This window comes from Canis aureus, chromosome 14 (assembly GCF_053574225.1).
Source record: "Canis aureus isolate CA01 chromosome 14, VMU_Caureus_v.1.0, whole genome shotgun sequence".
Taxonomy (NCBI): Eukaryota; Metazoa; Chordata; class Mammalia; order Carnivora; family Canidae; genus Canis; species Canis aureus.
Window position 1 is genome coordinate 28382313 of NC_135624.1, and position 16506 is coordinate 28398818.

A 16506-nucleotide genomic window follows, 5' to 3' on the forward strand; every position below is an offset into this window, starting at 1 on the left:
TCCTCCAAAAAGGAAGGCCGCCGCCGTCGTCTTCTTCTTCTTCTTCTTAAAAGATTTTATTTATTTATTTGACAGAAAGAGAGTGAGAGAGCACAAGCAAGGGAGCAAGGAGGTAGAGGGAGAAGCAGACCCCCCTCTGAGCAGGGAGCCTAATGCAGGAGCTCGATCCCAGGACCCTGAGGTCATAACCTGGGCCTAAGGCAGATGCTTATTAACTGACTGAGCCACCCAGGCGCCCCTGGAAAGGAAGGGCTTCTGCTCCCAGTATGTGCCCAGATGCTGGGGTGCCCTCACTGCGAGGGTCTCTTTGGATATGAACCCCCCAGTGCCTGTGTCCCTGCAGGAGAGGGAGCGGGAGCATGGAGCTGTGCCAAGTCCGCCGAGTGCCCTGTGGTAACAGTGAAGTCAGAGTAGTGGGTTCCGGTCAAGTCTTTCATCAGTTGCCATGCGACTGTGGATAGTCCTTGTGGTTCCCTCGTTTGCATCTGAATCTGTTTCTCCTCCAGGGGTATATTCATGGCAGCCGAGGCTGCGTGCTCCCTGGAGCTGGTCTGAAGGGGTACAAGAAGTGTGGCCAAGCGTGGCAAGGCATGAGTGCTCAGGACTCTGTTCCTTTCTGGTCTCCTCTTCCATTTCCTTTTTTTTTTTTTTAAGATTTTATTTATTCATGAGACACACACACCCACACACACACAGAGGCCGAGGCACAGGCAGAGGGGGAAGCAGGCTCCATGCAAAACTCAGTCCTGGGACCCCAGGATCATGCCCTGGGCCGAAGGCAGGCGCTAAACTGCTGAGCCACCCAGGCGTCCCCCCTTTTCCTTCCTGTCCTTTAAACCTCCCTATATTCTCAGGATTTAGAATGCATGTTTTCCTCTTCTTTTTTCTTCTTCTCTGAGAAAAAGGAAGTTCAGGATTTTGCTGGTCTTAGTTTAGTGACCTTGGACGAGCCCCCCTGGTGGGCCTTAACTGCTCATCTGCAAAATACACCCTGGAACATCTTCTGAGGGCTGGGTGGGGACAGCCTGAGACCCTGGGCGTCAGGAGCCCTGCACGGGCTGGGCTGGCACAGAGGGTGTCAGTGAGGACGGGTCCCCGCCCCCCACCCAGCAGCAGGTGCACACACCCTCACTCATCTCTGGCTGCAGGCTCACTCCTGGAACCGGACTTCTCCAGTGAGTTCTGCGGTCCCCCTGTGTCCCTACCACCCAGGGGACCTGTGGAGTGGACCCCAGCCCAGGCCTCCTGACCAGCATTGCTGTGCGTGGATCCTGGGGGTCTGTACTGGAACAAACCCCCAGGTGATCATTAGGGCCACTCAGGTGTGAGGCCCAAGGCCCAGAGGAGCCTTTGGTGTGCCTGCTGCCCTGAAGGCACGCGGTAGGTATGAGTGATTCACATGCTCACACACACACCACCATGAATGCTGTAATGCCACCCAGTTCCCACGGAGCTCTGGACACCTGTGCTCCCTGACAGTTTTCTTTTCTGGACTACTATTCCAACATGTTTTTTTTTTTTTTAAAGATTTTATTTATTTATTCATGAGAGATACACAGAGAGAGAGGCAGACACGGGCAGAGGGAGGAGCAGGCTCCACGCAGGGAGCCCGACATGGGACTCGATCCCAGGTCTCCAGGATCAATCCTTGGGCCAAAGGCAGCACGCTAAACCGCTGAGCCACCTGGGCTGCCCTCCAACATGTTTTTGGTGAATTTTTATTTCTGCTGCTTATTTATTGCATTTGTTCCCTTTCTTCCCTACCCTTCCTCTTCTCCTGTTTTTCCTTAGTGTTTCCTGGACACTCTTGGCAGCTCCTGTCCCCCTAATGCTGGTGAGATGGGACCTAGTGGGGCACATGTTCTGCGTCAGGGGCGGGAAGAGGGGGCGAGAGTGTGAACCCCTAAGGTTCCCCACAGGGCTCGCTGGTGGACAGACACAGCTCCCTTCCTGCCTGGCACCCTAGGGTGACAGCACGGCAGCCTGGACTTCCTCTGCCTCGCGCCCAGCCTGTGGGATTTATGGGATTTCTGGGATTTCAGTTCTGTTGTCTCTTCCTCTTGCCCTCCTCTTTGGGTTTCATCCACGTCCTGGGGGCGAAGTAGATGGCCTGAGTTTACTTAGTGACATGTGCCTGTGTGGCTTGAAGGAAGACTGGTTTCCGTGAAAGTCAGAAGTGCATTCCAGAGGCACAGCGTGACCTCCGGAAGCCCAGCTAATCCAGGTTTAAAGAGGAGTTGGAACAAAGGTGGTGATTATGAGATGTGTGAGCTTTGGGGTGTGGGAAAGGGCAGGTGGAGCAGGGGCGCCCGGTGGGAAGCTCTGTGTCAAGGAATCGAGGAATCGAGAGTATGGCCCCAGAATGTGATCCAGATGCTGAAGGGAGGCGGGGGCTTGGTGCAAGTGAAGGCCCCGGGGGACGTGTGTGGCAGATGGTGCCGGGCTCCATTCCACCCCTGGCCAGCTGTGTGACATTGGGCCAGGGCCTGCTCTCCCCACGCTGCCATTTCTGTGATTTTGAGAAAGGAGTCTTGTCCCTTGGCTTGTGATCATTACTGGGGGTTAAGTGGGGGAATTAAAAAGGATTGCCTTTTTTTTTTTTTTTTTTTAAGATTTTTATGTATTCATGAGAGACACACAGAGAGGCAGAGACACAGGCAGAGGGAGAAGCAGGCTCCCTGCAGGGAGCCTGATGCGGGACTCGATCCTGGAACTCCAGGATCACGACCTGAGCCAAAGGCAGATGCTCAATCGCTGAGCCACCCAGGCGTCCCATGGGATTGCTTTTGTGATTGGCAATTACTAAGTGCTCTTTCTCATTTCCTCGTGTTTTTGAGCATTACCCCCTTGGTCCTACCTGAGCATCTTTTTTCTTCTTCCCAACTGACAGGCCTCTCAGGGCCCATGTGCTCGGCCATGCAAACAGCAGCAGTCCCGTGTGGAGCTCCCTGAGGTTCCAGGGCACGTGGACGACCATATGTTGGTGTAGTCCTTAAGTGGATGGGTCCTCATTGACCTGTTTCTTTAATGAGATGTGAAGCTCTTTGTAGGCAGGGGCCCACGTGAGATCTTGAGCCTCCTTCGAAGTTACTTTCGTGGAGAACCTGCACGCTCTAGAACTTCTGTGCTCTGAGTCTTCAAGGGTCGGTCCTGCTGTTCTGTGAAGCACTGCCTCCTTGAGTCATTGTTTTTGAGTCATGTTTGGTGGCTGTGTGCCAGGGTACTTCACCCCCTTTGTTCAAGGGGATCTGATGAACATTTAGGTCTTTTTAAAAAATATTTATTTATTTATTTATTCATTCATTCATTTATTATAGTCACACACACACACACACACACACACACACACACACACACGGGTGGGGGGGTGCAGAGACACAGGCAGAGGGAGAAGCAGGCTCCATGCCCGGAGCCTGACATGGGACTCAATCCCGGGACTCCAGGATCACGCCCTGGGCCAAAGGCAGGTGCCAAACCGCTGCGCCACCCAGGGATCCCGAACATTTAGGTCTTTGCTGATCTTTCCCGAAGGGATTTTGTGGGTAAAGGCAAACAAAAGGAAGTGGGGAAAAAAAAATACTACTAAACCTTGAAGGTTTGTCATTTGTTAAAGGAAAGCATTCATGACTATCCACAGCCCATTTCAGTATCTGAATCATCTTCAAGCTCTAGAGGAGATGGAGGGGAGCTGAGTAGGCTCAGCTTTCTTTTACTGAGGACCTACTATGTGAAAGGGCTTTGCACAGGACAACTCCGATTCTCGCCCCCCACCCCCCAACTCTGGGAGGCAGGATCCATTCTGCAGATACGGATGCGGGTTCATGAAGGGAAGCTCCAGGTTTCACAGCTGCATAGTGAGCATTAGGTCTGTGTGTCCAGAGAGCGCTGGCCCTCGCTTGGCATAGCCTCCCTTCCCTGCCACCTGCCTGTCAGCCTGTCTCCCTGTCTGCTTGTCTGCCTCTTTCTCTCTTAAAGTTGCTGTTGTTACTCGTCTCTGGTCTGTTCTAGCTAATGATGCAGACGTTACTGTGAGGGAACCCAGGCACCTGTTACCAGGATTAAGACAGTGCGTATCCTGAACCTGTTGGGGGCTCCAAACCTCGTGGGTATGTAGGACAATTCGTGAGAAGTGCCACGTCACCCTGGTGGCCCCGCTCACAGGTTGCAGGAGTGTTTTCCTCTCACCTCCAGGTGGGGAGAGGCAGGCAGTCAGGGCTCAGCTGATTTTCGGGGAGACTACCTCCCCATTGCTGTCACAGCAACCCTGAGGTTGGTGGGGACGGTGTCATGACTCCAGGCCACAGCTGGACCCTGCACCACTCGGACGAGGAGCCACCAGGGGAGGTGTGTCGTAGGTAATGTGAGGCACTTCCTGCCAGAAAAATAGCAAGAACTGGAACCTACTGACAGGTCACGGGCTTGGGGTCTTGCTGGTCAGACTCTGGCCGTGAATGTTGTTGATGCCTGGGGCATCTCTGTTCATTGACCTTCCAAGCGTCTAGCTCTTGCTTCCCCATCTCTGTCTTCTGGAACCTTCTTATCCTGTCATCCTGCCCCCAAGTCTTTTCCGGCACATAACCCTTCTGTGGCAGGACAGCCTAGTGGTTAAGCAAAAAGGCTCTGGAGGCAGAGTGTGTGGGCTCATATCTCAGCCTTATCTCTGACACTCGTCCTCATTTGAAAATGGGTTCATACCTCACAGCGTTGCTGAGGTTACGTGACTTACAACAGCCAGTGCTCTTGAACGAGCACTCGGGAGCTGTGGTTCTTACCTGCTCTGCCAAGCCTCTGGTCCTGCTGCCTTCTGCTGACAGCACCCTGCATCTGCCCAGTTCAGGAGGGACTCCTGTCCCCGGCACTGTGTGTCCAGCCCATCTTCTCACTTGAGATTTGCTTCCCATTTTGCATCCCACAGATCCCGGCTGGGTGGCCCTCGGCAAATCCTGTCACCTCTCTGAGCCTCATGTCGCAGCCGCTCAGTGGGGGACTTGAACCAGATTATTCCAAGGTTACTTGTGCTCTGACGTGCGGGGACCTCTCACATTCAGTATGTTGCAGCCTCTTCTCCCCTGCCCTGGGTGGCTCCTGCCACGCCACCATCACAGCCTGGACACTGCCTGGTGCTTTCAATTATGGACATGCATTGTCCGCATGTTCACGTCCCTGCATCTCTTGGTATAGCCTGGAAGCTCCCTGAAGGCAGGGGTCCTGTCAGTCTTGATTGACTTGATTTCCAGCTCCCAGCATGATTCCAGCCAACACTTCCTTGAGCATGTATTGAGTTCCCAAGTGCTATACAAGACTTCTGGAGCCTGGCTGAACCCGAATGCCAGTATTCTTAAAGACTGGCTCCAACCAGTGTCCGTCAGAGCTGTGAGCAGAGGGCTCCCTTACATAATGCAGGTGACGTTACCTGGCCATAGAAGGGCTCATGCTGTGCGGGCTCCCTTGGCCCTCCTGTGTAAGCCCACGGTGTCGGCAGAGCCCAGAGGACCATCCTCAGACTCTTACTGACATTAGTGAGTGGGACTGGGTTCACTTTGCATCTCTTAAGCCTAAGTGGTGGGGGATAGCAGTAATACTGGTGGATCGAGCCATCAAGGGTAGAGCTGATGCTCCATGTGAGTTGTGAGCCCACTTCGGGCAGGTGTATTTGCTGAGTGCCTCGTAGAACAATCTCTCATCCATGTATGAACCCCAGAGGACATGCATTTTAATTATTTATTTTTTAGAGGATTTTAATTTATTCATGAGAGACACACAGAGAGAGGCAGAGACACAGGCAGGGGGAGAAGCAGGGATGATGCGGAGACCCCATCCCAGGACTACAGGATCACGCCCTGAGCCAAAGGCAGACGCTCAACCGCTGAGCCACCCAGGCGTCCCTAATTCTTTATTTTTATTAAATAGATGAGCAAACACTTTCACAGAGCTTAAGGGGTGTGCCCACGGCTAGTGACTGACCTGGGCATTGCCATTCACGCCAGGTTTATTTTGCCTCCAAGCCCTACCTCATCCCCTCCCCCACCCATCCCCTGATTGATGAATCAGGTGAGTGCAAGGGGGAGCGTGAGTGCAAGGGGGGAGCAAGGGGGGAGCGTGTGCTGGAAAGCTTGGGAATTCCAGGGCAGCTGATCCGTGTCTTCCCAGCACACGTTGGGGAGAAACTGAAATGAAGCAAAAATAGAGTCTGTCAGCGGGAGGACAGCTGCCGCTTTCTCTGGGAACAAATCTCCTTGATTTATCTTCCCAGGTTAGACAGGCCCCGGCTCTCGGGGTACCACAGAGAAATAATGTGAATACGGCCAGAGGAACCGCTGCTGCCTCTCCCTTCATCAGAAAAAGATAAAGCAGACACCTCTTCTGTGGCATCAGCGTCGAGGGAATCCTGAGATTCCTCACAGACCCAGGGGGAGCAAGCGGGCACGCACAGAGCGGGAGGGCCTGGGCCCCCGCACCCGAGAACAGCTCTGTCCGCCCCGATGGCCCAGGCCGTGCCCCGCGTCCAGCGTCCAGGGGCGCTGTGCTCACCATGTGCTGACGCTTGTCCACAGTGAAATTAACAGTGGGACTGATCGCTGTGGCAAGAGCAGAAAGGCTCGGGGGGTGGGGAGAGCACCCCCGCAGAGTCCAGGACACCTAGCAGCAGAGAAGGGACCGCACACAGCCAGGCACACCGGGGAGATGCTCACCCTGGCTCCCGCTGCGAACCATGCTTTTCTCACACGTGGTGCCAGGGCCTACCTGACCCGGCTCTGCGCAGTACGTGCCCTGTACCCCCGTTCACCACTCTGGGCCATCCCAGGACACCTGGAATCTTCCGGTTACCAGAGCATCCCTCCGTGCATCCCGTATTTAAGGGTTACTGCTGTACCAACGTGCTGTCTCAGTGTTGGGTAGGAATTAGAGGCTGGCCTGTGTTCTGTTTTTCTTCAAAATGCCCACTGCAGGGGGCCAGCTGGTGGACCTAGGGAGGGTCAAGAAGGAAATGACCTATTTGGGCCAGACATCCTGGGAGGCCGAGAAGGGAGAGAGACTCAGCCAAGAGAATGGGGCTGGGGACTGGATTTTCTTGCAAGGCAATTCCAAGCGGGATTCCTCGCCACCAGGCCAGAACACGTTTATTTGCAGAGTGTTTCCCTCTGTGCCCTCTGGGGGCAGGGTCAGCTGGGAGGCGGCAGGCCGTGAAGGTACGGAGGAGAAGGGAAAGCTGGCAGGTGCCGATTCCCAGGCCTTGAGGGGTGTTCCCGAGGCAGCAGCGTGCCAGCGGCATACTTTCACAGGAGTGATTAAAAAAGGTTAACCAACCTTCCATTGAGGTGTGACAGGCACTAGAAAATCCGTATATATTTTTTTTAAGATTTTATTTATTTATTAGAGACAGAGAGAGAGAGAGAGAGAGAGAGAGAGAGAGAGGGAGGGAGGGAGAAGCAGGCTCCATGCAGGGAGCCCGACGTGGGACTCGATCCTGGGTCTCCAGGATCACGCCCTGAACTGATGGCGGCGCTAAACTGCTGAGCCACCCGGGCTGCCCGAAAATCTGTATATTCTACGTACATGGACAGACTTCACAAACAGCACATGGGTGTGTAGCCAGCACCTGGATGAACGGAAGGTCACGCACATCTCAGGGGCCGCACCTGATGCCTTCCGGTCACTAACTGTCCCTTCCCCCTCACTCGGGATCACCTTGTCCTGATTCCTCACAGCATAGTTTAACCTTCTTATGTGTTTACTTTTTTTTAAAAGATTTTATTTTATTTATTCATGAGAGACAGAGAGACAGAGAGAGAGAGAGAGAGAGAGAGAGAGAGGCAGAGCCACAGGCAGAGGGAGAAGCAGGCCTCATGCAGGGACCCCGATGTGGGACTCGATCCCGGGTCTCCAGGATCAGGCCCTGAGCCAAAAGCAGTGCTAAACTACTGAGCCACCCGGGCTGCCCCTACTTTTTATTTTTTTAAGATTTATTTATTTATTTGAGGGAGAAAGTGCAAGCAGAGGGAGAGGGGGAGAGACACAAATTCCCTGCTGAGTGGGGCTCCATCCCAGAGCCCCGAGATCATGACCTGAGCCTAAGTCAAGAGTCAGATGCCCAACTGACTGAGCCACCAGACGCCCCTTTATGTGTTTAATATAAATAACACCATCATGTGCTCCCTTGTGTCTGGCTTCTTTCACTCAAACTTATGATCGTGAGTCGTGTTCCTGTGTTGTGCGTGGTTGTGGCTTGTTTTCATCCCTCTGTATTGTTCTGCTGCATGTGTGTGTGCTTTAAGGTTTCCTTCCTTCCTTCCTTCCTTCCTTCCTTCCTTCCTTCCTTCCTTCTTTCTTTCTTTCTTTCTTTCTTTCTTTCTTTCTTTCTTTCTTTCTTTCTTTCTTCTTTCTCTTTCTTTCTTTCTCTCTCTCTTTCTCTCTTTCTTTCTTTCTTTCTCTTTCTCTTTCTTTCTTTCTTTCTTTCTTTCTTTCTTTCTTTCTTTCTTTCTTCTTTCTTCTTTTTCTTTTCCTTCCTTCCTTCCTTCCTTCCTTCCTTCCTTCCTTCCTTCCTTCCTTCCGAGCACAGGTGTGGGCAGAGGCAGAGGGAGAGGGAGAGAATCTCCAGCAGACACTTTGCTGAGCACAGAGCCCGACGCGGGGCTCCATCCCAGGATCCAGAGATCATGACCTGGGCTGAAACCAAGAGTCGGGTGCTCAACTGACTGAACCACGTAGGCGCCTCTGCACGTGTGTTTTTAAAGTCCCTTCTACTGTTGATGGGCATTTCAGTCGTTTGCGGTGCTGGGTTGTTATGGATAGGGCTGCCGTGCACATCCCAAGACCTACCTTTTGGTGAACAGGTAACACATTTTTGGGGAGCTTATATGTAGGCGTGGAACCACTGGGTCCCAGGGTGCATATCTATTCAGTGTTAGTGGATAACGCCAAACCATTTCTCAGAGTGGTCGCCGGTGTTTCTTCAGATCGTCCATCCACCAGCTTGGAGGAGAATTCTGGTGCCACTGGATGGTATTGACCATCTTTTTCATTTTGGCCAATTTGTTAGGAGAAGCACATGCCTAGAAAGGGAATCACATAGAGAAAGTGAAGATGCTCCCCAAGAGGGAGTGTTACTGTGGGATGAGAGGACAGGTGTGCCGTGCTGCTCCTGGAGTTCTTTTCTTTTCTTTTCTTTCTTTTTTTTTTTTAAGATTTTATTTATTTATTCATGTGAGACGGAGAGGCAGAGACACAGGCAGAGGGAGAAGCAGGCTCCCTGTAGGGAGTCCAATGCAGAACTCGATCCCAGGACCCTGGCATCACGGCCGGAGCCAAACCATACCTTGAGTTCTTGCAGGTGAAGCCCACGGTGGGGCCGTTGCCTTGGGGCGGGTCTGCGGCTCGGCTGCAGTGACACCCAGCAGACCGAAGAATAATTCTTCCTCGGGTGACAGAGCTTTAATGTACCTGACCCCAACAAAACAGACTTGGCTTCAGCCTTGCCCGTGGGCCTCTGTGAATATTTAACAGACCGCGGCCCTCCTCCTCTCCCCTACCATCGAGTGGGGCTGGCACCCCAAGTCCCCACCCCCTCCTGCTGCTGGAAGCAGCCCCTCTCAGTGCCTGGGACTCGGGGCCTGGCCTCCTGGTGCCCTGCCGCTCCTGGCTGCTGCCCTGGGCCATCAGCTCTCCGTGGCGATTGCTGTCAGAGCTGAGGAGCGTGAGGAACCCCAGGATGGGCTGTGCTTGACTGACGAGGGGCCTCCTCCATTTGCTGCATGAAATACTGACTTCCTGAGCTCTGAATAGGTGCCCAGTGACATGCGGAGGGCTTTTTCTGGTGATCACTTCACACCAGCCTCCTAGTTCTAAGAAGTAGGTGGGAGTGATTCACCCCCATTTTACAGATGAGAAAAGCAAGGGTGAAAATCATTTTTTCCCGAGTAACATAGTGAATTTGTTTGTTTGACTTTATTTCATTTTTAAAAAATATTTATTTATTCTTGAGAGACAGAGAGAAAGAGAGACAGGCAGAGACATAGGCAGAGGGAGAAGCAGGCTCCATGCCGGGAGCCTGATGTGGGACTCAGTCCCGGGTCTCCAGGATCACGCCCTAGGCCAAAGGCAGGTGCTAAACCTCTGAGCCATCCAGGCATCCCTGTTAGTTTGACTTTAAACATTGATGCTTTCACCACTATCTTGCCTTTCTCAGGGGCTGATATTTAGATACTTAAATTTCCTTTTTAATCCACCTTTCTCTTGGACCTAAAAGCTATGTCAAGTGGGTTTAAATGAGACAAGGGAAGCTCACCCTGTGACCCGTGGCCACTGAAGGATGCTCACAGCAGAGGATGGATGCCTGTTGGCGTGGTTGCTCTGAATAATGGCCCTCCAAAAGATGTCCATGCCCTGCTCCCCAGGACCTGTGAATATGTTACCTTACATGTCAAGAGGGACTTTGTAGATAGGATTGAAGTTCAGGACCATTATTGGAACATAAGATGATGAATTTGTGTTGTTTTATGTCACTAAGTATTTGAAAATTTGTTCCTGCAGGAGCAGAACACTTGATGTTGATGGCTGTTGCTATAATGGTCAAGCTCATGGGCTTCGGAGCCAAGCTATCTAATTTCAAATCTCTGTGGTGTGGTTTTCCAGCTGTGTGACCATGGGCAAGTTGCTTAACGTTTCTGGGCCTCAAATTTCTCATCTCTCAAATTGGATAAGAATAGTCTATAACGTGTAAGGTCGTTAGAGGATTAAATGGGGGAATTTATGCCCATGAAATGCCCGGTAGTAAGTTTTAGGTACAGTCACTCCAGGTCTTCATCCTCGCTGGTCACACAGAGCAGAGCAGTGGATCAGGGCACAGAATTGGGAGACACGCTGGCTGCAGATTCAAGCTCTACTCTCATTGGTTTGGAGCAAGGTAGTTGTCTGTGCCTCGTTTCCTTATCTGGAAAATAGAGGCAGGAGTCCCAAAGTGGTTGGGGGCCTGTATCCGGTGGTGGGCCAGAGGTTTCAGCAGGGTGAGCGATAGGCACTCCATATGGGGCCGTCCTTGTTATCTTTGGGTGGGTGGTGACTGTTGGGCCTCAGGCCCTCCGCACCGCGTTCTCTGTTATCTGGAGAACAATTGAAGAACGCTTTGCTGGGGAGGCCGAAGGATCCCCATCTAGCTAGAACAGTACTGGGTACCTAGCAGGTGCTCCGCAACCCCTGCATGCATGAATCCGAAAAGGAAAGAGCCCCAGGCCCTGCCCTGAAGAAGCTCGCTGTGCAGGATGGGCCCTGGAGTGATGCCAGAGCTTTGTGGTTGTCTTTAAAAAGAAACAAAAAAACCCCAAAGAACTACTTCCTACCAGCTGACCCCAAACCCCCTCAGCTCACTGCAGGGGAACTCAGGGCTGTGTGCCAGGCCTGGCCCAGCTACAGACTCCCGAAGCTAGCCACCTACCCCTTCTTGAACCTTTCCCCCTCCTCTTTATGACAGATATCGCTCTCAGGGGTAGTTGTAAGAACCCTCAAGGAGTAGAAAGTTCGCAATCGGAGAGGTCTTTGGTGCCTGTGCGAGGTGACACTCCCCTGCAGGCCTCCTGACCTCCTACCTCACCTCTGTTTGGGTTATCAGAGCTACAGGGCATTATTTTTAGTGAGTTCCTCAAGAAGTGTATTGGGGTCCAATATAAGGAAGGAATAATAACGTGATTACTCCTCTAGGTCCATGGTTCTAACAAGATTGATTTTATTTTTCTTCTTTCCATCCTCAGGCCTGATCTTTTGACCAGAAAGGGATTAAAAAGTTGCCCATCCTGATGGCTGTGCCTGCCGGTTGCATGGAGCCTCATTCAGGATTTCCTGAGCCTCTTGGATTTACAGTGATACTCAGCTGCGGGGAGTGGAGGAAGCATTCTCTGGAATCACAGACCCCCGGCACACGTCTGGATGCTAATGATGGTTTTACGGATGGCCCCGGCTGAGTGCTTGGCAGATCCCTGCAGCCTGGATGCCTGTGGGGTCAGAGGACCGCGGCTTCCTGGGACGGCGGAGGTCTCTGCCCTTATCTTCATGCAAATGTTCAGTTGGGTTGCTGCTAGCCTCACTGAGGGCGCCCCGTGAAACGTAAGGCCCGTCCCTTTCGTGTGCATGCAGCTCCCGCATGTTCTGTTGGGTGCTCGCTTGGGCTTTCGGGGACCCTGGCCCGGCCGGTGGGAGAGAAGTCACTGTGACGGAGCCGGGTCTCAATGGGAAGAGGCATTTACTGAGCTCACTCTGTGTGTCTGCTTGGGTGCTGGGCGTGTGGAGGTTTCAGGTGGCATTTGGAAGTTGCTCCCCAGGAGCCACCACGGTCCCCTGTGCTGATGCGTGTCGTCATGCCCGTCCGGTGTCTTTGATTCCCTGGTTGGCGTGCCTGTCTCCGTCCACTAGACCCCAAGTGCCCTGAAGGCCGGCGCCTCTTCCTCGTGGAGTGTGCTGTGAGGACATAGCACAGTGCCTGACACACAATGTCTCCTGCTGCAGAAAGGGCTTTAAGGCCTGCGAATGAATGAAGATATCCAGAGTAAATAGGGAAAGTACGTGTGACTCTGTGCTTAGAGCCATTGTTGCAAGTCCGCAGCATGCCTGTGGAGCCGGAAGGGCCTGGGTTGGCGTCTCTGACCAGTACCTGCTGGGTGACTCAGGCCAAGTGATAGCTGGATGGATGGATGCCTTTCCCTTTCTGTGTTCAACAGAGGGGATGTGTCATCATCCTTCGCAGGGTCGGTGCCAAGGATCAAGGAATAAATGCTCATGCTTGGTCACTGGGTTGGGGGAAGGCTTCTGGGGAGGGTGCGTGTGGTTTGGGCTTTGAACCCAAGCCAGGTGGGCTGTGCTGGGCTTCAAACCCGGTACTGCTTGGTTGGCATGGACAGTTGATCGGGGATCACAGTCACCGGGGTCTGTGGGAAGGCCGAGTGGCAAAGAGCTAGCAGGCAAGGGAAAGGAGCCTTGTGTCTGCGTGAGGGAGGGAACAGCCAGACTTGGACTTGGCACGAAGGCCGGTGGCACTTCTGTGGTTGACAAGCAGAAGGACTGGCCTCCCCACGTCCTGATAGGCAGCTCTGACGTTGGTGACTCTGGGGGGGGATGTTGCCTTGGTGTTCGGTTCCTTGGCATTTGGAAGTTGCTCCCCAGGAGTTGCAGGTCACCTGGGGCCACTTGGCTCTTGGACACCAAGACTGCAGTGAGGTAGGGCCTGGGGTTTGATTTTGATTGAGTCCCCGGTTCCACTCAGGCCCAGTGGCATCTCTCAGCGAGGCTTTCCCTGACCTCCTAATGGAAACGATGTCCCTCTGGTCATCCCCCACCGTCCTGAGTCAGAGTGCCTAGATGGTTGTAATTCGGTGTTCACGTACACAGGTCCTCCCGCCTTGGAAAGCGTTTTCTCTGAGGTCAGGAGACAGGTTTGTCTTGCACTGTAGGCATCTTATTTATTCTTTCTCACCTCATCAGATCACATGGTGACTCTTGGTGGTTGTATTTCGGTGTTCCCGGAAAGGACAGACAAAAGGGAAGCGCTCTCTTTCTGAGCATCTATATAATGTAAGCAGCCCACGGTCCCACGAGGTGGGCAGCGGCGTGCCCATTGTACAGCTGAGAACTGCGAGGTTTCACGGGGTCACATGACTCACCTGAGGTTCCTTATCCGAGAGGACACTAAGCGGGAAGCCAGGAGCTGCCTGGTGTTTTATGCTGAATCAAGCCAATTCAAGCTGAAGGGTAAAGGTTTCCCTTGAGGTCTTTAGAAGAGTGTGTGTGTGTGTGTGTGTGTGTGTGTGTGTAAAACACTGCCTGCTGTGGAATGCTCTTGGGCTCCTCAGAACTGGGTGCCCTCTTTGTCCTCTGGGAGAGACAGGCTTTCATAAGAACTCCCTCCCGTGTGGAGGAAGCAGGTGCCACGCTGGGTCCCAGGATGAAGTGAGGCTAGGATCGCGGTCCAGCTCCTGGAGGCTCACGGCCTGCAGGGAACCTGTGCCCTTGGGTAAGTGGGGATTTGCAGCACCGTGATGGGCGTTGTGCTTCCGAACCTCCCAGGCAGGGCAGGGAGAGGAGTCATCCGGGGAGGAGGCTTTTGTGCTTCTGGGAGGACTCTGAGGACGGGAAAGTTTGGCTGGGCTGGCAGTGGTCAGCAGAACTGTCCTGGGGGCCCGAGGGCCTCAGCTAGAACAGCGAGTTGGGAAGGCCAAGGCGCAGCACTGCCCCCAGGCCTCCTGCACCTCTTCTTGCTATTTTTCCCTCCCCTCCTGCTGTGGCAGCTGTGCTCCCACTTATCACCTGACCCAGAGCCCCGGCTTCTCTTTTTATCGGTCGTTCCCTAGAACAAACCCATTGTGGTGGTCTGGGTTATCTCCTGCTCCTCCCCGGGGGACAGGGGTGGGCTCTGCATCAGAAGACACGGGATGGTCGTGGTGAGAGAGGGCTCCGCTGGGCCCCTCCTCTCTGGCCGCCGAGTCCCTGCCCCACATCTGCAAGGTCGGTGCCCTGTGGACGCTGACAGAGAAATGATCACCATTGCTTAAGGCACGCTCTTTGCAGGGCACTCGGCACATCCTATTCCATTCCAACCCCAGAGCAGACCGGTGGGGGAAGCACGGTTCGTATGAGGTTTTTGCTCGTGGAGTAACTGGAGCACAGAAAGGCAAAGCATGTTTCCCCAGAGAACAGGGCCAGGGTTTGAATAGTTCGCTCTGAAGCCAAAGCCGCTGGACCTGGAGCTGAGGGGGACCCATTTCTGCTTCCTTCCTGGCCCCTGGTGACTGTGATCTGGGGCAGGCTACCTCGCTTCTCTTGGCCGTCAGACCCCTCACTGGCAGGGAAACTGTGTACTTTCTCTTCTAAACCCGGACACTTGAGAGTGAAAGCAGCACACTAACACTTGTTCTGGGATGACAGGTGGAAACCAGGTTGTTGCTGGGCAGACTTGACCCAGGGACCCCTGGACTTATCCGTTGGATGGTGGACGGTGCTGCAGGTGAGGCCTGTCCTGCTGCTGGAACTGCTGGGGGCCTCTCCAGGGGCCCCTCCAGGTCCCCCCGCCCCGCACCCCGTGCAGCCGTGTGGGCAGTTTGCATGTCTGCGTATTGCACGTGTGCTTGGCCTCCTCTCCTTATCTCACAAGTCCATCTTTAGCTGCTTGGAGGAACCCGTTTGTCTTTGAACCCTGTTACCCCAGACTGCTGCTAGACCAGGTCTGACCCTCTAGCTATTTATTCACGTGTTTTCACTGGGGCCCTGTGGTGATAGACAGCACATACACTCATCCTGGGGCTTGGGGTGCAGTGTTGCCCTCCGACCTACACAGACCCCCAAGCCAGCGCAGCTAGAGATGGCTTATTGCCCTGGACCTGTTCCCCAGCAGGGGTGCCTGGCCTGGGTCCCCCTGGGTGTACACAGTTCAGCTAAGGCAAGGGCTGAGGTCTGGAGTCCAGGCTTCTCAATGAACAGCCATGAAACTACTTAATGGCTGGTGTTTTTTAATGCCTGGAATATGCCTGGTTAACCTTCCAATCCGGTGAGGTGGGTGTGGTGGTGCCCCTTTTATCTATAAACTGAGGCTCAGAGAGATCCACAAAGCTTCCAGACTTATCACTTATCTCTGGAGAAAGCAGAGGAGCTGGTACTTGGACTCCAGTCTATCAGCCTTTGGCCTCCCCTCTGCTAGGCCGGTGGTTCTCAGCGTATGTGGGGAGGTGTGCACAATGACTTTAGGTTATCGAGGAGCAGGCTGATTTAAAAAAAAAATACTCTTTTTATATTTACCTTCTCTTGAAATAGGAAAAGATCACAGTTGACACGGGAGACCTGTTATTTTGCAGCTTAGGGCGTAGATATTTGAGTTTAAAAAAAAAAAAAAAAGCCAATTTTGCAAAAACTACTAAGGTAACAGCAAGTAAACACAGCTGCTTTGAATAGGGCCGAATCTGAAATGCAGTCCTCACTGCAGTTTGTGCTCTTTTGGAGGCACAGCTCTGACCGCAACCCGGGAGAGACAGTGTCTCTCTACTCCGCAGCTGAGCAAGTCTGTGTTCTGCTTCATGTCAGCTGCGCCGGCTGGTTCACTGATCCTCCCTAAATCCAGAAGATTCATGATGAAGGGACTGCACAGCTCAGTCTGAAGCGAGATTGAAAACCGAAAGAATCTCAGAACGATTGCACTTTATAATCCTGTGATTCTGCTTGGATTGACTGCGGCCACTGCTCTCGGCACGGCCAACTCATTATGTGTATTGAGCACCCAGAGTTTTCCAATCAGATCCTCTATTACTGTCTGAGGTTGAATTATGAAATAGTAAATATCCCGCCTGTGAAGTCAAATGATGACTCATTCACTTGTTTTTTATTTTTTTTATTCATTTCTCCTCGGTAAATAGGGGGTAATATTATCTACCTCATGGGCTTGTCGTGAGAGTTACATAAGAGAACAGATTGAAGGACTTCATTCGGTGCCTGACGTATAATAAACACTTAGGGAATACCGGCTATTTTTAAGTA

General features: G+C 52.9%; 1 protein-coding gene across 44 annotated transcripts in view; it reads left to right on the forward strand.

Annotated features, from left to right (window-relative positions):
* Positions 1-16506, forward strand: part of LOC144283315 (uncharacterized) — a 237817-nt gene that overhangs the window by 59685 nt on the left and 161626 nt on the right. For 37 of the 44 annotated variants that reach the window (XR_013351795.1, XR_013351798.1, XR_013351797.1 and 34 more), the window contains exon 2: positions 11745-12096. The exons of 1 other annotated variant lie outside the window; for it this stretch is intronic. The gene's annotated coding sequence lies outside the window, so the exon portion shown is untranslated. Of the gene's footprint in view, positions 1-11744; positions 12097-12136; positions 12549-13579; positions 13735-13783; positions 13997-16506 lie in introns of those variants that run through there. 6 more of the 44 variants (XR_013351793.1, XR_013351805.1, XR_013351807.1 and 3 more) reach the window with 5 other exon arrangements.